Below are 19,406 nucleotides of genomic sequence, written 5' to 3' on the forward strand. Positions count from 1 at the left end.
GAGGGGGTCTTCACATCAGAGCCATCATGTTAGGGAAGACATGACCATGATAAGAAGGATTATCCCACTTTGCAGGATTTGCCTCTTCATTTATCTGGCAATCCAGTTTGTAGCTTCAGGTATGTATGCCCTTTGGCATCTGGGATAGTTGGACAATAGCACCCACTTATCTGATCTGAAGGTCTTTTCCCAGTATGTGTGTTCAGGGAGGAGTAGGCTTTGCTGAGTGAGCAACTGTTTCTTTTCAGTTTACTACAGTGGACAAAAGTCTTTTGGTGATCTTACAATGTGTAAACCATTAACTATTTCAGTCTCTGACAGTGATATAGTCAATCTGCCATTGTCCTCCATACCAGAGAGTCTTTACCCAATTACCCTGCTTAATTGCAGCGCATGTTTCACATTGATGGATAACCTCTGCTATAGTGTCCATGTTTAAGTCCACCCCTCCATCACAAGCCCCTCTGTATGTTGCATCTCTTCCTTGATGGCCTGAGGTGTCATGGGCCCACTGAGCTAGAAATAGTTCCATCTTGGTGGCCTCATTCACGTGTTGGTCATTCTGATATTCTTCAGTGGCCTGACTCTTGGGTAAATGAGCATCCTCGTGACTGTTGCGAATGAGTGTTTTAGGTCACTTAATCACTTGGCAAAGGTATTGACAAAAACAGGTTTAATATAAAAGTGACAGCACAACAAAGTTCCTTGGCAAGGTTCACTCTACTACTTTCTAGATGGTTAAAGCACACCAAGAAAAAGCAAACAAAAATCCCAAATCAATCAATCCAAACCAAAATAAAACCAAAAGTATCTATGTGGAGGTACCTGTGAAAAATTCCCCTAGAATTCAGTGAAATACATCCAATGCTTTTGCATCTTCTCAACAGGTGAAGGGTTGAGCCTTGAGGAGTTGGGGGTATCAGACCAGGATCCGTCATCGTTGTTCTTTGTTCCTCTGAGTATAGCAAACTTGAGAGTTTGTTGGCTCTGAGAGGCCCCACTCAGAGGGAGATTGCTGGTCACAGCCCGCTGCAGTCCAGGAGAACTCAAAGGGTCTCACCTTGGGCCACTGTTTACAGGGTCGCAAGAGAGTTGGCTTTAGTCATAGTAATTTTCCATCCTGGCTGCAATTCAGGTCGGTAACTTTCTTCGAAAGTTTGACAACAACAAAAATGTTGTTTTACTTGGGTTGTTATTCAGGCAAGAAAAATAAGTTTCCAAGGCTGTTGGTTAAAAAGCAGGAGCTTGTTTGCCAGCACTAGTTCCTGGGAACAGATAGTGTTTCTGATAAGCTCAAGAGGAGCTTAGTCCAGGTGCTGTTTGTCAAGACCGAGGCCTAATGAGCATTTCTCAGATCATAGTGTGGCCTGGAGGGGTGGGGGGATGCACCACCACAGTAATGTACCCTCACAACCAGGTTCTCCACCTGGGCAGCAATATCTTGCCACAATGCAGCAGCCCAGATGGGTTTACCCCTAGGTTGCCAGTTATTTTGCTTCCATTGTTGCAACCACCCCCACAAGGCATTTGCGTCCATCAATGAGTCAGTATAGAGGTGAAGTATTGGCCATTTTTCTTGTTCAGCAATGTCTAAGGCTAACTGTATGGCTTTCACCTCTGCAATCTGACTCGCCTCCTCTTTCAGCAGTTTCCACAAATTGTCATAGGGGACTCCATATAGCTGCTTTTCACCTTCCATCTTTTCCCACAATATGGCAGAGCCCATCAGTAAACAAGGCATATTGCTTCCCACTTTCTGGTAATTTCTTATATAATGGGACTTCTTCAGCACATTACCTCCTTCTCTGGTGACATCCCAAAATCTTTGCCTTGTCGTTAGTCTGTGATCACTTCCAAAATTCCTGGACAACTGGGGTTTCCTATTTGAACTTTGATCAGTGCAACCCACTTACATCATGCAACTGATGCTGCATGGAGTATAGAGGAGACCCTCCCTTTGAACATCCATCCCAACACGGGCAATTGGGGTGCCAGGAGGAGCTGTGCTTTGGTGTTAATCACATCTGAAACAACTCAAACCCCTTCATAAGCTGCCAGTATCTCTTTTTCAGTTGGAGTGTATAGCAGGTTTTGGATCCTCTGTATCCCTGACTCCAGAAGCCTAGGGGTTGACCTCGAGTACCAGAAGTTTCAAGTGGGGCCATTCTCCCTGGCTGCAGTGTAGAGTACATTTTTTTTACATCTCTCCCTGTCTGGACTGACCTGAGGGCTACTGTGTGAAGTATCTTCTGTTTAATTTGTTCAAATGCTTTTTGTTGCTCAGGGCCCCATCTGAAATAATTCTTCTGGGTCACTTGATAAAGAAGACATACAATAAGACTGAACTTCAGAATATGCATTCTCCAGAAACCCACAACACCTAAAAAAGCTTGAGTTTCTTTCTTAACAGCAATGTCTCAAACAACTAGTATCTTGTTAATCACATCCATTGGGATTTGATGATGTCTATCTTGCCATTTTATTGCTAAAAACCTGAATCTGCTGTGAAAGTCCCTTGAGTTTACTTTGTTTTATGGCAAAACTGACTTTCAGAATGATTTGGACTATTTTCTTCCCTTTCTCAAAATTTTCTTCTGCTGTATTGCCCCACACAATATCAATGTATTGCAGGTGTTCTGAAGGTTCACCCTGTTTCAGTGCAGTCTGGAGCAGTTCATAACAGATGGTAGGGCTGTGTTTCTACCCCTGGGCAGTCGGTTCCAGGTGTAGTGGATGCCTCTGCTGCCAAAGGGATGGAGAAAAGTGCATTAGCAATATCAGTTGTGGCATACCACTTGGCTACCTTTGACTCCAGTTCATATGGAAGTTCCAGCATGTCTTGTATGTTAGTGCCTGGCAGCAGTGTGATTTCATTCAGGTCACAATAATCTACTCTTAGTCTATGTTCTCTATTCGACTTTCACACTAGCCATATGGGACTATTAAAGGGTGAGCAGGTCCTAATGATCACTCCTTGGCTCTCCAGTTGATGAATCAGCTTAAGAATGGGAATGACAGAGTCCCAGTTGGTGTGATATTGCCACCAGTGCACCGTTGTGGTAGAGATTGGCACCTGTTGTTCTTCAACCTTCAGCAACCCCACAACTGAAGGGTCCTCTGAGACACCGGGTAAGGTAGACAGATGCTTAATTTCCTCCATCTTCAAGGCAGCTATACCAAAAGCCCATTGATACCCTTTCAGGTCCTTGAAATACCCTCTCCGGAGATAATCTATGCCAAGGATGCTTGGGCCAGTCCCAATGGGGTGCTTTTGCCACTCATTCCCAGTCAAGTTGATTTTAGCCTCCAATACAGTCAGCTGTTGGGATCCCCCTGTCACTCCAGAAATACAAATGGGTTCTACCCCTGCATAGCTTGATGACATTAGGGTACACTGTGCATCAGTGTCTAATAGAGGCCTACAGGATAAGGATACTCCTGTGGGGCTGATGTGCCAGACCCTCTGTCCATAGAGTCCAGTAAACCCAGTTGTCTCACTCCTCTACCTGGTTGGAGGCAGGGCCTCTCTACTACTGGTCATAGGATTCTCCACTCCTTGTAGCGGTGGATTAGAATTCCTTTCCATAGGATCAGGAGTAAAATCAGCCTTTCCACTGTGTCTGGGGAACTGGCCCTGCAATTGACATACCTGTGTCTCTAGGGTCAAGGTAGGTTTTCCATCCCACTTACTCATGCCCTCTCTGTGGTCCTGCAGGTAAAACCACAGGGTACCCTGTGGTGTGTACTTTCCATATCCTTCCTCATGAGCAGAAGGAGGCTTACTGTTCATGACTGTGATGCTGGTCCATACAGATAGGAAGTAGGATCTATCCTCTGAGTTGCTGGACAAGTTTCTTCATAGTCAAGAAAAGGGAGGAAGAGAGATTGTCTTCATATTCTTGGAGCTGGTGAGCCACTTCATCCACCATTGGTGGCTCATCGTCTCTCCAAACTATTGTTGCCAGGCATTTGGCATGCAACAGTGGTGCACTCTACAAATTTCCGCCACATGGGTCATGGTCATTGGACTTTGCCTGGATCTGTGGGTAACTTCACATTTTTCAAGTCAAAATAAATCATCTATTGCATGACTAATTCTGTCAGGTACTGGTTACCTTTCCCTATTACAGTCCACTTGCCTGGGTGACATCTTCCTTGAAGGGCTACCATTCCTTCATGCTTGATAGGAGTTGCTTCCAGAAGCTAAGGACTTGTGTCCTTATTCCAACAAGAAGGCCTTGTCAATGCCTGTTTGACTAGCAAGTGATCCTAGCTGCTTGGCTTCTCTATTGTCTAATTCCAAACTATTAGTCCAGTTATCACCTGACTGCTCTGATGCTGGGATAATGTGTGTGCATGGATGATGGCTGAAATTTTTTAGTATGTCCTGCAGCTCACTCAAGGATAAGGATCAACTGGTTACCTCTTTTTCTGGTTCTACCTCTTCCTCCTGTTCCTGTAATGGCCCTACTTCATCCTCCTTTACTAAAGAACCAGCTAAGGATTCATGAGTTAAGAGCTGGGAGAGGTCAATTACTGATTACCTACACAGGCAAAACAGACTCAAAGTGGGGATAGTACTTAAATTTATTACTAACAGAATAAGACCAAAAGAGTGAGAAATAAAACAGTCTTAAAAACACCTTGCCCCCACCCCTCCTTCCTTCCATGTTCTCCCTCCTCCCCCCCAGTGACGCAGGAGGATGGGGAATGGGGGTTACGGTTAGTTGTTTCTGTCTCTGCTCAGAGAGAGGAGTCCTTCCCCTGCTCCCCGTGGGGTCCCTTCCATGGTACACAGTCCTGCACAAACTTCTCCAGCGTGAGTCCATTCCACGGGCAACAGTTCTTCCCAAATTACTGCAATGTGGGTGTTCAATAAGTGATCTCTCCCAGTCCTTATCTCAACTCATGAACCCTTTGTTATATTTTCTCTCCCCTGTTGCCGTGGGATTTAGGTGCTGAAAAAATCTCCCGGAGCAGTTAATTAGGGGTGAGATAAGAAAGGGTTTATTTGCCAAGGCAGAAGATGTTACAAGACGCGCCCCCCCGTGCCCGAGAGGTTACATTTTATAATACCATCCATCCAATCCCAGATGTGTCCACCCTGTGGCCTTTACTCTGGACCGCCCCGGGGTCCACCCCCTGAAATGGGTCTGGGGTGCATTTTGGGACCACCTACTTCATCACCTTCACCATCATCAGAGCACAAAGGGTACATAGTTACCTAATTCTTGACCTATTCTGTGGTTTAGGCCCAGATATGCTGTTCTGTCAACTGTCTAGGCCTTGCCTTGACAAAAGACTAAACATTTCTATTAGATTTGGGGCTATAAGTGATATAGGGAGGATAGAATGGGGTAAGAGGGTTAAGGAATGTATAAACAAGGGTGCTAGAGGGAAAAGGATAAGGGACAAGGGACAAAGAAGGGAGGGTTTCTGCTTTTAAAACCTACTTATAAAACTTACAAGTCCTACAAATATTAGAAAAATAAAAACCATTAGGGGCTTAAGGCATCAGTCCCCCCTTTAGAGATTAAACAAGACTCAAAGATCTTGTTCAATCTCTACTACTTATACATAGCACTAACCATATAACAAGCTATGCAGTTTTTACACTAGTATGAATGGCTGCTCTATTCATATTCAGCTTGGTAACCATGAAGTAAGTTTGTAAAAATAGACTTAATGAAACATCTCTAAGAATTACCAATATGCAATTTAAACTTGTTGCCAAATTTTAGCCAAATCTATAGTGCAAATTCAGCACTCACTTATAAATAATGTTCAATGCATTTTGCTAATGCCAAATATAAATTTAGGTTTTAAACTTAATTCATAGTTCCTAGCAATACTAAGCAATACAAACAAGAGAAGCAAACTTAAACACTATTTTAACAGTCTTTGTAGCAGTCTTTGCTGCTCTACTCGTCTCAGGAACAGAGGTCTTTCTTCTTCCTGGGTGAAATTCAGGGTCTTTGATGATAACTGTCCACGTTGAAGATGGTCTGCTGGACTTAAAACAGTTCTTTCCATTTGGCTTGCAGGAGTTTTAGTCTCAGTTTAACATAAACTCAGTCCTTGGGCTGGAACAGATGAGCAGGAGTGTCCAGCTTCACAAGCTTAGGTGACATGATGAATTTCTGCAGTTCCTGCGAAGCAGATCTTAAAACATTTAACAATTCTACAAATAAACCTCCTTATGTAACTAGGGAGTCGATGAAGTGTGACTATCGATGACAATTTCACAGGAATTTTGGATCTTGGAATTCCTGCATTTCAATCTTCTGAGAGAGGAGCTTGTGCTTTTATCACATAAAGCGATTAACTGCCAGTCACAGATCTAATAGGCCAGTCAAGAGCTTACCTGAAGCAGACTGCATCTGGATGCAAATAGCACCCTGGCAGTGCCAGTAGCTCACCACAGAGAGCTTATACTCTCTGGAAGAATTCTAGGCCTTACCGGGGGCAGGTTGTCCTGTTCCAACCTGTCCCAGACTGCAGTCAATCATCTTTACCTCATGGAGTAGTCTTACAGGGACTCCTTGCCTCCATGGATAAAAGCTTCTTCACCTGTTAAAATAGGTGCATTTATAGATATATGAATACCAACAAAGCAATAGAGCTAAGAAAGCATTCTCAGCAAACTATTTAAGCAACTTTAATTATTCCAACAACGATGTTACCAGGTTGTCTCAAGGATTGTAAGCAATGGTGCAAGCCAGATTTTAGGGCCTTATTGGAGAGTCCACGGAACTAGTGTTGTTGCAGTGTTGAACCTGCTAGAGCAGTACCGCTGCTTTACAGAAGCTGTGATGGCATCCAGGCAAAGGGTCACTCTGTGGTTTCTCGGCTCTGCTGCTTTTCACTACAGCATTGATGCCACTTTCTTATCCGTCCTCTGTTTCAGCGTAGGACTTTCTTTGCAAATTCAGGTTCACATACATTCCTAGATGACACTAGATAAAAAGCATCTTAAAACATAAATAGATAAACACGATTCCACAATCACATGAAAATTCTATGGACCTTTCATCAAACTGCTTTTGGGAAATTCTTCCACAAGCTGCAGAGAGACATAGATGTTTACAAATTGTCATTGGAACAAGATATGCGCAAGTATAAACATTGCACGCTTTGAAGCAATTCATGTAACAAAAGCAAAAGCAATACAAGTTTTCAATTCTTAGCAATTAAGCTAACAATAAGCGAAGCTTAAAACAATATAAAATAGAAAGTAACAAAAGAAACACAATAATTACAATATATGCATGTTTCTGTACCACCTTTAGTGCAAGTTGATTTTCAATTGTGTCAGAAGGCCTTTATCTACTCACTCTTGGTCTGGTGTATTTCATTTGCAGTTGAGACATTTGTCTATTTCTGCATAAAAGTTGTTCCCATGGTTCTCAGCTTGAATTTTAGTGGTACAGCTTCCAGGTTGGTTTGCTGGAACAGACTTATAACACATATTGCACCGGCGGGTTTTAGTTTTTGTGTTCGCCGGGAATTTACACTGCTTCTATCTTCTCTTCCCCCCTTTCGGTCTGATGGGAGGAGCGGAGGGTCCCGTGTTAGGTTGGGCTGGGACTCTAACCACAGACACCATTCTAGGCTCTCTTGCAGCCTCTGCACCCCAGCCGATCTCTTGCTCGCAGCCGCTAAGGTGTTATGAGTTGCTCCGCTCGTGTTGGCCACAGTTTTAAACTTCGGGATCGCTCTCTGCTCTAATTTCGCTTTCTCTGTCCCCGGATCTTTTCCTGTCACACGCATTCTCACTGTATCACACACAGGTAACACTTTTTTCTTCACGGCGCCAGCCAGTTCCATCGCCGTGGTAACGGCCATTCCTGAAGCCTCCCCTGCTCTCTGAGCCGGGAGTTCTGTTGCCGCGGCAATGGCTGTTCTTATAATCGCGTCACTGCCCACCGTACTAGCTTTCTGCTCTCTGTTCTGATATACTGTCCAGGCTATCTCTAATAATTCATCGATGTCCCTTTCAATACCACTTACCTTTTGCAATTTTCTTCTTATATCATCTGTGGACTGTCCTACAAATAAGTACACCAGATTTTTCTTTCCCATATCTGATTCGATGTCATCCTTTAATCTGTTTAGAAACTCTGTGGGTGATTCATTTGCTCTTTGCTTGGTTTCGTACATTTTTACCCAACTCATATCTCTTGCACTTGGGGTATGCAACTCCATTCTAACAGTTCTTATATCGATATCGCCACGGATAGAATCAACTGCCTGAGCACCCATCTGTGGTGCTGGGCTACTCGCTCTCACAAACACCTCTACATTTAGGGTCGTCGCCCCCCCTGGGGCCGACGCCCTCGCTTCACTGTCACTGTCTAGATCAGCGACTCCTATGCCTGCTGCCGTCTCTGCACTGGCTAATTCCGGCGGCGCTTTCGCTGTGACTTCCAAAATCTCTTTTGTTTCTACAACAGATGCCACATCTATAATAACTTTTCCTGATGTTACTACACCAAAAACAACCTTACTAAAAGCTGACTTTTCAGCCTTCACCACTCTGTTACTAATACAACTATCAACTTTAGCTGTTACTCGTTCTTCTACTTTCGAGTTCACTTCTGCTGTTGCTATGACAACTTTATCTGCCCCGGCAAAGCTACCAGCTACTGCAGAGCTACAGACTGCTTCCCCGCTCGCTGGAACAGGCAGGGCAGCCCCCGCAACCATTGCCCCTGTGGGGCCGGGAGTTTCTCTTACTGTTACTCCTGTTGCAACCAAACTACATGTTCTTTCCGGGTTAGCCAGCTCCGCAGCATCTGCATAACTCTCGCTCTGCTCTGCCGCGCTGCAAGCAGCTTCAACAAAAGCTGATTTCACCTGCACCTCTGTGCGTACTCCAGCCAAAACGACAGGACTTGCTCCCGCTGGACCCGAGCTAACTTCTCCAGAGGCCTTAATTTGCCTAATCCCTCCCGGTGCAGCTAGATCCGCACCAGGGGGTCCACCGATGGCTCCTGCCTGCCCAGCAGGAGCTGGTCCAGGAGCCGCTCCTCCTGCAACTCCCATGCTGTTTTCTCTCCCATCCGGTGATATTAACACATCTAAATCACCATTCCCCGTGTTTTTAAATAGGATTTGTGGGACAGGAGCAGCCTCAACTCGATCTTTCCTTTTCCCTCTTCCTAAAGCCATCTCTGCTTTTTCCTTCTGTTTTGAACTTTCATTTTTCTTATCTCCTACACCTAATTCAGGGCGTGTTAACAGCCTCAAAAACAACTCTGCATATCGAATTTCCTGCCACCTCTGTTCTACATGTAAAAGCGAGATCAATCGAAGCACTGTACCTAGTTCTAACGGACCAAATTCCGGCCATGCTACTCCTCTCATTTGGCCAAACAACGGCCAGGCATCTATACACAGCCTACACAATTCTTCCTTCTTTAAAGTTGTCTCAGAACCAGTTAAAGTCTTCCAATGTTTTAAAACCAGACTTAGGGGGGATTCTTCAGGGATCGTAAATTTTGAATCTACACAACCCATGTTTGCAAAACAAAAACAAACCCCAGTCACACACTGGGTTTCAAACTTGCCACTTTTAGGTTACAAGGCTGTTACGTAACCCCTCAGCTATTTACTGAGTCGCACCGACCCCAGAGCCCCACCGGCTCTCCCACAGCGTCAGAGCACCGGAGGGCGTCCCCTCCAAACCACACAGCCCTAGGCTGAAACTCGCCCTGACCTGCGATGGTGAACCACCCGTTCACCTCCTGGAAAGCGACTTTCGCGACTGTCTGGGCCCAAGTCTTTAAGTTAACTTTCCAGTAACCCGTGTTCCCTATCCCGGAACACAAACTTTTCCCGCAGCTGCTAACTAACCAAATAAGTACCGTTTCCTTATTCGCTCTTTTTTATCTCACCTCTATGCTCCGTGCTTGCTTCCGTGGGTTCTGTGGAGCTGGGCTTCTCAGACCGGGGCGGGAATTATCTCAGATAAAAGCCGGCTTCCTGAGGAATATTCCTGCACGATGAAATTTTCCAGTCTGAAGAAGTCCCGGTCCAGGTCTCCCCAACGTACGGGCCACCAACTGTTGCCGTGGGATTTAGGTGCTGAAAAAATCTCCCGGAGCAGTTAATTAGGGGTGAGATAAGAAAGGGTTTATTTGCCAAGGCAGAAGATGTTACAAGACGCGCCCCCCCCGTGCCCGAGAGGTTACATTTTATAATACCATCCATCCAATCCCAGATGTGTCCACCCTGTGGCCTTTACTCTGGACCGCCCCGGGGTCCACCCCCCTGAAATGGGTCTGGGGTGCATTTTGGGACCACCTACTTCATCACCTTCACCATCATCAGAGCACAAAGGGTACATAGTTACCTAATTCTTGACCTATTCTGTGGTTTAGGCCCAGATATGCTGTTCTGTCAACTGTCTAGGCCTTGCCTTGACAAAAGACTAAACATTTCTATTAGATTTGGGGCTATAAGTGATATAGGGAGGATAGAATGGGGTAAGAGGGTTAAGGAATGTATAAACAAGGGTGCTAGAGGGAAAAGGATAAGGGACAAGGGACAAAGAAGGGAGGGTTTCTGCTTTTAAAACCTACTTATAAAACTTACAAGTCCTACAAATATTAGAAAAATAAAAACCATTAGGGGCTTAAGGCATCACCCCTATCCAGTTGCAGAGGGGAGTGAGAGAGTGGCTTTAGTGGGTACCTGGCATCCAAAGGAGGGCCATGAAGATGGTGAAGGGTCTAGAGGGAAAACCTTATGAGGAGTGGTTGAGGTCACTTGGTTTGTTTAGCCTAGAAGAGGAGACTAAGGGTAAACCTCATTGTGGTCTTCAACATCCTCACAAGGGAAAGCAGAGGGGCAGGTACCTATCTCTTCACTCTTGTGACCAGTGTCATGGTTTGAGATAGCCCAAAATCCAATTTCCTAGCTCCATTCCCCCTCCCACATCTCAACCTAATGTGAGATGGGTTTTTCCAGACAAAACACACCAGACTCAGAATGGGGAAAGGGAATATATTACAATGACTGTACAAATAAATACTACAATACATTATATACAACCTTAGCTATCTCTACTATGACATAAGTATTTACAATGGATCAGATCTCTTCTCCCCTCCAAATAAAAGTCCAGGAGGGAAAGAAGGACAGATCCCTTCCAGTCTCTCAGGGCAGCAGCTTCTTCTAAGGCAGCAGGTTCTCTCATGCATGCAGCTGTTGCTGGATCTCTGCCAGCACTCACGAGGGAGGTATCTAAACTCCTCTCAGCCCCGTCGTCAACCAACCGAGGGGTCTTCCGTGGTCTTCGTAACCCCAGACAAAGACCGTTTCACCACATCATATCACGAAGCACAGGGGGTCTTTGTGACTGGGCACTGGAACAGGCTCCCCAGAGAAGTGGTCATAGCACCAAGCCTGTCTGAGTTCAAGAAGCACTTGGACAACGCTCTAAGGCACATGATGTGATTCTTGAGGTGTCCTGTGCAGGACCAGGAGTTGGACTCAATGATCCTAATGGGTCCCTTCCAACTCAACATATTCTATGATTCTATTCTATGATTCTATGATATTTAAGGTCCTTTCATGGTAAACTTAAAACCTGTTGGAACTGTCTCTATTTAGCTCCATAGTGAAAATTAAAACTGGTTTTCAAACACCTTCACTTCTTCCCTCCTAGAAGTTAGAAACTAAATTGAACATGAACATATATATATATATACTGGATGTTAAGTAGCAGGCCACCATCCATGTCCAGGCTTCCCAGATGAGAACGTTTTCTCTGACAGTCTGGGAAAACAAAGGATACAGATGTCTTTCAAGAGCATGACTCCAAGAGCTATATACCTCCTAGTAGTACTGAACACAACTAAGTCCTTGGAACCCCAATTTGCTGGCTGTAGGAAGGCATGGGAGTAGACATGTTATGGAAAAGGATATGGTATAATGGCTAGGTATTGCCTCCTGTGCTGGTGCAGTCTGGCACTTGAACACATGAGCTCCCATGTGGAAGGAACACACAGCAAGCAGTTCACATGGCAGGGAAAGGGCCTGGCCACCTGGACTAGTTCAGGTTCAAAGTGTTAAAATTATACTTAAACTCTTTAAATCAAAACCAGACCCTGTTTCTCTTGGAAGTTGATGTGCTGACTGTAACTTCTCCTTGTGGGTAACCTGCCAGTGACATTAGACATCCATGTGTATGAACAGCAGGAGGTGAGAAATGTTTTGAGGTGCCTTTGAGGATCTGGACTCCAGTCCTGGACCAGAGGACTTGGCTAGAGCAATCTCAAAGCTGGACTCTAGAGCAAACAAATAGAAAAGGCTTCCTAGACCAACAGAGAAGATGATTTTAAAAGTGTTTTGTACCATTCTGTCTTAGACACTCATCTTAAAAGGAGACAAGTCTATCCCCGGTATGGCATATTGAAGACATGGACTCAGGGGGGAGAGAAACTGAGACAATTTTATTCAAAGGATGCAGCCTTTTATAACCAACACACACGGAAGTATTCCTTATAAGGCAAAAACTGTAACCCCAGCATCTAATTGACTGCTAGCTGTCACATGGGGACATGGCAGGTTTTTGGGGTTGCAACCCATTCCTGTGATGAGTTGCTCTGTACTCTGCTTGGTCCAGAACCTGCTGCTAAGGTCTGGTTCTTTCCAGGTATTCAACCTGCATGTTCCCCACAATTCCCCCTTCATTATTTTTTAGGGACACTTGTTTAATTGTTCTACCTATGAAACATTATAAACATTTCAATCAATATAGTAAATATACAGGTGTCATGGGTTTACTAGTTTTCCCCCCCCCCCGGAGCTGAAGATGCCTACTTCCGGAGTGAACTTCCTGATGCAGAACCAACTGAAAGTTTTAGTAATGCCTCTGCAAATGACATATTTAAGAAAGATGGAAGAGAAGCTTGTGGTGCAGAAGAAATTCCAGCCAGAGAGGAGCTGCCAGGGGGCTCTTTGGGCGACCTCGCCACCTCCCACGCCACAGTAGGGGAGGGGCAGCGGCAGGCTGGCCGAACCTCCGACTGAGTCGGGACAGGCTGAAGGGCCCTGTTGCGATGCAGCTGCACCCAGGATGGAACAAGTGGATGCATGAAATGAAGGAGCATTACTATCCTGACGTGGGAGGCCTAAGAGGGAGTGAAGTCCTTTGGAAAAATTGTAACTCGGAGAGAGAGAGAAGCCATGCTGGAGCAGGTTATTCTGGGTAATCATCATGTCTAGGCTTTGCGAACGAAGATTTGGGAAGGACTCTACCCACATTTGCTACAAGCACGCTGGTGGCTAAAAAGGCCAATGCGAGATAGATAGGTCTGGTTGCAAAAGGCACAGCGGAAAGACTCCTTAGGCGGTATCGACAAGACACGGTTCTTTCTGCATTGTCTTTTCTCCTTGAGAGTGATCCTGTGTGCTTTCTCAAAGCAAGCAGTAGCGTTATAGATAGTGTGTCTCCAGACCTCCAGATTGGAGGCCAGAGTAGACAAGTGATGATGATCAATATGGTCAAGGTTGAGATGTTTCAGGGAGTCCTTGTATCTCCTCTTTGGGGGTCCTCTCTTGCGGTAGCCAGTGGCAAGTTGACCATAGAGCACGATCTTAGGGAGGCAGTAGTCCTTCATCCTTGAGATGTGTCCTGACCAACGAAGCTGTATTCTCAGCAACATGGCCTCAACACTCGTAACTGTTGCCTGTTCTAGAACAGACATATTAGTTACATAATCTGACCAGTGGATGTTTAGGATTGTACGGAGACAGCGTTGATGGAAGCGTTCTAAGAGTCACAGGTGGTGGCGGTAAATGACCCATGATTCAGATCCATATAAAAGAGTAGACAGCACTATGGCTCGGTAAACACGGATCTTGATACTTTTCTTCAGGTGTTTGTTTTGCCAAACTCTTTTATGGAGTTTTCCAAAAGCTCTATATGCTTTTGCTAACCTGTTGTCTATCTCTCCGTCAATCTTACCGTCCGAGATGATACTACCTAGGTAATCAAACTGCTGGACTGATTTGAGCTCTGATTCGCCAATGGTGATATGGGGATGATGGAAGACTTCCTGAGGTGCAGGTTGATAGACAACTTCTGTCTTCTTCAATCTGACTTCCAGCCCAAAAAGCACAGGTGCATCTGCAAAGCAGGATGTTAAACACTGCAGAACTATTTCTGTGTGGGCGATGAGGGCATCGTCATCACGATAAAGCAGCTCACGGAAAAGATGATTTAAGGTGTTAGTATGGACCTTCAGTCGCCTTAGGTTGAATAGGCTTCCATCAGTACAATATCGAATGTAGATACCGTCCTGATCATCGAGGTCTTTGGAGTATCATGCTGAAGAAGACTGTGAATAGTGTTGGTGCAAGAATGCAACCTTGTTTCATGCCATTGGTAATTAGGAGGGGTTCAGAAAGTGCATCGCCATATCTGACTTGGCTGCACTGATCCTCATGAAGTAAGATGATCATTTTAAGGAACTTGGGGGGACAACCTAAACGTTCCAAAATCTGCCACAGACCTTTTCTGCTCACAGTATCAGAAGCCTTGGTGAGGTCAACAAAGGTTACATAGACACCTTTGTTCTGTTCCCTACATTTCTCTTGCAGTTGTCTGAGAACAAATACCATGTCTGTGGTACTCCTGTTGGCTCTGAAATCACATTGGCTTTCAGGAAGAAGTTCTTCTGCTATAGCGGGTATTAGTCTGTTCAAAAGTACTCTTGCAAGGATTTTGCCAGCAATGGAGAGCAGAGTAATACCACGGTTATTCGAGCAGTCTGATTTATCTCCTTCCTTCTTAACAAGGTGATGATGACTGCATCACGAAGGTCTGATGGTAGTTCACCTAGTTCCCAACAGCACACCACAAATTCGTGAAATTTAGCATGGAGTGCTTGGCCCCCATGTTTCCAGACTTCAGGTGGAATTCCATCAACCCCAGTTGCCTTGCCGATTTTCACCTGCTGTATGGCCTTAAGAGTTTCTCCCAAAGTGGGGGCAATATCCAATTCATTCTTCACTGGTTGCTGTGTGATGCACTGAATTGCTGAGTCTTGAACTACACGGTTAGTGCTAAAAAGAGTCTGAAAGTGTTCAGACCATCGATTCAGAATGGAGGTTCTATCTATCAGAAGCATTTGACCATCTGCGCTGAGTAGAGGGCTTTGGACCTGGTATGTAGGCCCTAATGCTGTTTTCAAGGTCTCATAGAATCCTCTGTAATCACCCGTATCTGCGCATAATTGAATTTTTTCTGCTAGATTGATCCACCACTTGTTCTGGATGTCACAGAGTTTCTGTTGGAGCTTGCTGTACACAAGGTGAAAGGTTGCTTTTCTTATGTGACAGGATGGCAGTGCAAGGTGTACTTGGTGAGCAGATCTCTTCTTCCTCAACAATTCCTGGATCTCTTGATTGTTTTCATCAAACCAGTCCTTCTTCTTCTTGAAGGAGAACCTTAAGGATTCTTCAGAGGATTGCAGGATGCTATTTTTAATATGTTGCCAAAGTGTTTCAGGAGAGGGATCTATGGAATGATCTTCGAGCCTAGTTTGAAGATTTGCCTGAAAGCTGTCTCTCACTGTAGCTGTTTGAAGATTGTTAACTTGGAGTCTCCTCCTTGGAATACCGCCCCTTTTAGGTTTTAACTTGAGGTTGAAGTTAAGTTTACAGCACACAAGTCGATGATCTGTTTGGCATTCTGCACTAGGCATCACGTGGGTATGATGAACATTGTGAACATCTCTCTGTCGCACCAAGACATAATCAATGAGGTACCAATGCTTAGATCTAGGATACATTCAGGTTGTCTTCAGACTATTTTTCTGCTGAAAGATAGTGTTGGTGATGGTGAGCTGCCGCTCCACACAAAACTCTAGCAGAAGGCATCCATTATTGTTGGAGTTTCTAACACCATGCTTGCCTAATGCTCGTTTCCAGGTTTCAAAGTTCTTACCTGCTCTGGCTTTGAAATCACCAAGGATAATGATCTTGTCATCTGCAGGAACCTTTTGGGTAAGGCGGCACAGGTCGGTGTAAAATTTATCTTTTTCGACAGGGTCAACTTGGAGAGTTGGGGCATAAATACTAAACAGGACAACATGTTGCTTGTTGTGTAGTGGAAGGCATAAGGAGATAATGCGATCAGAATGACCTGTCGTCAGATTTTCAAGTTTAGGGACAATAGAGTTTTTAATCATGAAACCAACTCCTGAAAGATGCTTTTCGGTTCTGGGTTTACCTGACCAAAAGAGTGTATAACCACCACCATGTTCTCTAAGGTTGCCTTCCTCATGGAGACGAACTTCCCTGAGAGCAGCTATGTCAATGTTGACAGTTTGTGGGCAGTTAGAGCAGAACATCGCTCAGGACGACCACTATTCGCAGTATCAAACATGGTTCTGATGTTCCAGCATGGAGAGTCAATTTGGATACACCTTTGAAGGCAGGTGTATGCTATTCTGGGTAGGACTTTGATGAAAACCATTGCAGTATAGAGACTGAGCTGAACCCCAGGACTTGTGGCCCGGGGGAGGGGTGGTCCCATACTTGGATGGTTTCTTCGAGAACTTATTCCCCTAGGAGGGACCCCATGGAGCAGGGAAAAGACTCAGAGCTTTAGCTCCCCTGTAATCCGTGGTGAAGATCATGGTGAAGCAGGTTGCCCCCCTGCAGCCCATGAAGGACAATCAGGGGGGGCAGAGACCCCCTGCACCCCAATGAAGAGAGACTTTTAAGTGCGATAGATTTGGAAGAGCTATCGCGCTGAGAGTAAAGAAGAGACTTCTCCTCCTGCACTGATGCAGGGGGCCAAGGGGTGGTTAGAAAGTATGTTTAAGACTGTTTATTTTATCAACATTCTTCGCAGCTTCTTTTTCACCTACTAGAACAAGTGGATCTTTGGAAATACATGGGATCATCAGAACTTCATCACAGGGAAAGCTGTTTAAAATTGTCTTATCTCTCATTTTTTAGTTCCTATCCTCTTAACAATAAATTTTAATATTATCCTTACATCAAGTCTGTCTTGCCTGTGTGACCTCTTCCAACTTCAAGCACTTTTGTGAGGGTTTGAAATCCGGCCAGAGTAAACCCACAACAACAGGAAAACCAATCCTAACTGTAACATATATTTAAATAACTGTTTAACCCTCATCCCTGAAAGAGATCCCCAAAAAGGTTAAGCCTTGCATCAGTCAAATAAAGAACCCAGTCATCCCAATTGTCCCTTATTCCACCAAAGGATTTCGTGCTGTGCCTCGGTGCTTTAGGGATTTGTCATTTGCCAGCTGGCTCTCCAACCAGGCAGGTCCAGAACACTGTAGCAGGAGAAAGGCTGCAATATCACATGGATGGCTGTGGCAATGCTGGTTTGACCCATCTTGCAGGCACCCATCTTGGACCAGAACCTGTAGAAACACAAGTATACCCTCTTCCCCATGTTATTATGGGAAAATGTCCTTCCCACTGATTTGTTTGCAAGGTTTTAATTATAACTTGGGCTTCTTCCTAAGGTTTCATATCATCTGTGTTAAAAAATTTAATACATAACAGGTTTTGACAACACATTCCTGTGGGGTCAACTCTGCACTCCCCCTTTTTTGTTTTTGAAGAGAGACCTCGAGGGTTAATGTCAATAGAAGGTGCAGGCAAAATCTGCTGACAATTGTTGTATGTGTGTTTATATTTGAGGTATTGTTGATATCGAGTGTTCTTGAATTCTCACACACGCACACACATATTTTTCTACTCATGCAGGTGGCCACCTTCTCACACTGCATGCACACATGTTCTGTATTTTTATTCTGTTTTGCTTTTTGATGATAAAAATCGTGGGAAAGGCAAGCTTGTTCAAATTGGTCCGGGAACACTGTAAAGCCTGCAAGTTTGTCTGCTTGTGCATTACCTTCGCTGATTGGTCCTAGTAAAACTATGTGTGACCTTATGTGCTGTATAAAATATGGGTGTTCTCTGTGATCTAGGCTAAATGCAATTGGGGACATAAAGGAAAAGAAGAAAAAAATTGCAATGTTTTGTGACTTGGGAGGTGCTGTCCTGTGAAATCTGCAAGGGCAAACTGAAAGATAAAAGACTGGTTAGTCAAAAAGGGTAACTGTTTGGTGTCAAAGGGCAAATAGTGCCAGGTTCAACACCATCTAAAGTTAGCAAGCGTTCCCTTCCTCTCTGAATAATCATGGATCCATTCGATGATGATCAGTGGGCATGTGTCCTGTAGCATCCACTGTACTAGAGGACCATAGGGTTGAAAAGTGGAGTAAAAGACAAACAGGTTAATAGGAAAGTTTGGTTTGCAATGAAAAGCAGTCTGAGTGGTTAACTTTTTAATTACTGGATCAAGAACAGTCTTTGCTAGAGGGGTGAGTTGTTGTGGAGATGTTAAATCTGAGTCTCCCTCTAGCAGCTTGAAAAGGTCCAGCTGCTAAAACTGCGTGGATTACTTTTTGCTGCACTTGTCTTGCTTCCTGTTCTGATTCTGCTGCAATCAAAATGTCATCCATGTAATGATACAGTAAAACAGGGTCAAATTGTTTTCTGATTGGTGCTGACAGTGTAGGACTATTCTTCATAACCTGAGGTAATACTGTCCAGCGATATCTCCTGTAAAAAGCAGTCTTTGAGATCAATGATTATCAGGGTCCATGTCTGTGGTAACATAGTTGGTGAAGGAAGACCAGGTTGTAAAGCTCCCATGTCCTCAATGACTTCATTTATCTTTCTTAAATCATGTGACAGCCTCCATGAGTTGTTTTTCTTTTGAAAAATGACGGTACAGAAGGCATTGGCATCAGCTGCAATGGTGGCTCAAAATCGGTTCCTCTCCGGAGCTGGCATGGGTTTGCAGAGTCTCAAAGACTACTCTCCATGATGTTAATAGAGAGGTAGCCATTTTATCGCCTAACATGGCACTGTCCCATAGTTTATAACCTATATCATCCCAAACTTTCAGATCATATATTGAGCTAGTGTTTATCGTGGGATCGGTTTTCGATGCCCACAACAGGAGGCTTTCTAAATCTTCTTCCTCTACCATCCTCCCATATTTTTTAAGAATTTTAGCAAAGGCTTGTGAAACAGCCTTTTGCTGTTTTGTTAAAGGAGTTCCCAGCTGCTTACCTTTTCCTCCAGCGAAAGGTAATTGATAGTTCTCTTTTGTCGTTTCCTTTCAGCATTTTTCTTCCCTGAATTCAGCTGAGCTACACCATCGGAGAAAACAGCTAGTTTCTTTTAAGCCCCACTATGGGGCACGATTTATGGCGTATTGAAGGCATGGACTCAGGGGGGAGAGAAACTGAGACAATTTTATTCAAAGGATGCAGCCTTTTATAACCAACACACACATGGAAGTATTCCTTATAAGGCAAAAACTGTAACCGCAGCACCTA

At 44.5% G+C, this 19,406-nt stretch overlaps 2 protein-coding genes across 5 annotated transcripts in view; one reads left to right on the forward strand and one right to left on the reverse strand.

Moving 5' to 3' along the window:
- The window catches only part of LOC116780036 (syncytin-A-like), a 1,173,168-nt gene extending 1,163,075 nt beyond the window's left edge, over positions 1 to 10,093 (reverse strand). The window contains exon 1 of the mRNA XM_032674545.1: positions 9,897 to 10,093. The gene's annotated coding sequence lies outside the window, so the exon portion shown is untranslated. The remainder of the gene's footprint in view (positions 1 to 9,896) is intronic.
- LOC116780046 (protein FAM219A-like) overlaps positions 1 to 19,406 on the forward strand; it is a 132,464-nt gene that overhangs the window by 25,370 nt on the left and 87,688 nt on the right. The gene's annotated exons all lie outside the window — the stretch shown is intronic.

This window comes from Chiroxiphia lanceolata, chromosome W, assembly GCF_009829145.1.
Source record: "Chiroxiphia lanceolata isolate bChiLan1 chromosome W, bChiLan1.pri, whole genome shotgun sequence".
Taxonomy (NCBI): domain Eukaryota; kingdom Metazoa; phylum Chordata; class Aves; order Passeriformes; family Pipridae; genus Chiroxiphia; species Chiroxiphia lanceolata.